The sequence below is a fragment of the Amblyomma americanum genome, chromosome 6 (genome assembly GCF_052857255.1).
Source record: "Amblyomma americanum isolate KBUSLIRL-KWMA chromosome 6, ASM5285725v1, whole genome shotgun sequence".
NCBI classification, from domain to species: Eukaryota; Metazoa; Arthropoda; class Arachnida; order Ixodida; family Ixodidae; genus Amblyomma; species Amblyomma americanum.
The window spans coordinates 189,101,887-189,104,311 of NC_135502.1; the positions used below are offsets into that span (position 1 = coordinate 189,101,887).

The window sequence follows — 2,425 nt, forward strand, 5'->3', positions numbered from 1 at the left end:
GGTCAGCCAATGGGACCCATTGGACCCAAATGGTCAGCCAAAGGGACCCATTGGACCCAAATGGTCAGCCCATTGGGAGCCAACTGGTCAGCCAACTGGACCCATTGGGAGCCAACTGGTCAGCCAGTTGGATTGATGAATCCAACTGGACAGCCCAATTGGTTTCTCTAGTTCCGATTGGACCATCCACTTGATTTTGTAAGTTGGGTCGAACTGAACTTTCCAATTGGACTTATATTCCAGCTGGTCAGTTCAATTATTTTTCCTTGTTCCAACTGGACTACCCAACTGGTTCCCTGCTCCCAAATGAACTGGTCCAACAATTGTCACGTTGTGATGACGGCAGTCCAGCGGTCAGAAAGATGAAAACAGCTTCCGAACGAAATATTTCGGCTGACTTGCGCCCACAATGAACTGATCGAATGACTTGGCGGCGACGAAAGCAACAAGTATGGTCGGCGGTCGCCGAACAGAGTGCCCACTGTTCTCGGCCGTGTCCAACTTAAAGCTGATAGCGAACTTCTGAGATACGGCGTGCAAAGCTACCGTAAGTCTGGAACAACGCAGAAAAGGCTCCACCTCAGTGCGATCAACTGAGATAAATTTGTGTGCCAGCAGCTTTCATGAAAGAACAAACATACGGTACAAAGATTTGCGGCAATATTGAGTTTACATTGTGAATGAACTCGGCACTGGCGAGACAAGCATTTTCACCTGTTCTTACAAATATACAAACAGTCAATATTTTAGAAACTGGCAGCTCCATCATAGCCTCACTCCATAGATCGCCACATTGCAGTTCAAGCTGATCCAGTCAGCCGGTGAGCGATGTTATCCACATTTTCACATTATGCAGAGTACTGCACAAAATAGTCAAATATTAACAATTTATACACAAAATCGCAATACTTAATTTTAAAAATGTATTAAAAAGTTTTGTTGCTGTTAATCACTTTCAAAAATTTTGCTCTAGGATAATAAAATGATTCCTCAGTTTCGTATCACCACAACTGTGTGTGTGTCATGGCGCGCGCAGTAAGCGTGGTCGTGGTGGCTTGGTTCTTGCGCTGCAGTACAGTGCTCTAGGTGTAGTACTAGGATACCTGTGTGCGCGATGTCTTCGAGTGCGCCTCATTTTGCGTACGTCAGGTATAAAGACAATATAAGCTGTGCGGTGGTGCCCGTCACGGATGTGAAGGACTTTGCACCTGAAAATGCCCAAGACTTGATTCGCGAATCTATCATCAGGTGAAGTGGACAGATGCCGAAGGAGAAGCAGACTTTTATCCGGCCCGCATTCTCATGCTTGGGAGGTAATTACCTGCACTTTTCACTGTTAACTTTGTGTGATATGTGTGTGCCTGATGCAAATGTTAAGCGTTAATTGTGAAGCTGTTATAGAGCCTACGTCCGCGATCTATGCTTGGAAGCAGAGCACGTGGTCACATCTTTGTGTGCAAAGCAATTAATGAACGAACGTAGTTTGATAATAGGAATAGGTAAAATGATTGAATCTTTTTTCTGCTTGTAGAGGATGGCTGCAGCTTACGCACTTATTCAGCGTTGATGATCTGGAGAATACAAATCTTCAGGAGTATACATTTATAAAAGTGCTGTATTTGCAGCGCAGGACATGGCTCCTGGAATGCAGTATATTGCATTTTGCTATTAATTTGATCGCATTGCGTAATTACGAAAGAAAACATAGCAAGTACCTGTGATGCTTTATGAATCGCCAACAACTGAACAAAAAGCTTTCCCATGTTGCAGTTTTCATCACGTATCAATTACTGCTTCTGTTGTGACTGCTTGCATCAAAACCTATGCAGTTACTGCAGTGAATGCTCATCCATAACTTGATTCCACAAAGAGAATCTTAGTGTGCAGCTTAATGGATTTCGTTTGTTTGTTCACACATTAAATCTTATTCCTTGTTATTTGCTTTTCGGTCTTTATATTCTCTGCAGTAATGCATTCTGTGTCATGCTTCTGTTTGATTGCAGGGAGCTCGCGAAAGAAATGGAGCCTTAATTTTAGGACCTGCACTAGGACCTGCAAGAAGATTTGTGTCACGACTATTTATTTATTCATTCTTATACTTTAATAAAATGCTACAGATAATGCACTGCTTGCCTCCTGACTGTTTAATAGCCATCTGGTGCCCGATAATCGGAGCAGCCCAGTCGGTATCGGCCATAGAGTGGACCAGTTGGAGTCTACCAATTGGACATTACCAATTGGAAATTTCCAAATGTGTTTTCGACACCATTGGAAAATTCCAATTGGAATAGTCCAATTGGTTTCGGCCAATTGGAATAGTCCAATTGGTTTCGGCCAATTGGAATTTTCCAATGGTGTCGAAAACACATTTGGAAATTTCCAATTGGTAATTTCCAATGGTTTTTTTTGACTGGGTACTGCTTCA

General features: G+C 42.9%; 1 long non-coding RNA gene across 1 annotated transcript; it reads left to right on the top strand.

Annotated features, from left to right (window-relative positions):
• The first annotated feature begins 489 nt into the window (after positions 1–489).
• On the top strand, positions 490–2,125 carry LOC144095075 (uncharacterized). The gene is made up of 2 exons (XR_013306695.1): positions 490–1,313; positions 2,004–2,125. It is a non-coding gene; the product is annotated as an uncharacterized LOC144095075 (long non-coding RNA).
• Positions 2,126–2,425: the final 300 nt, after the last annotated feature.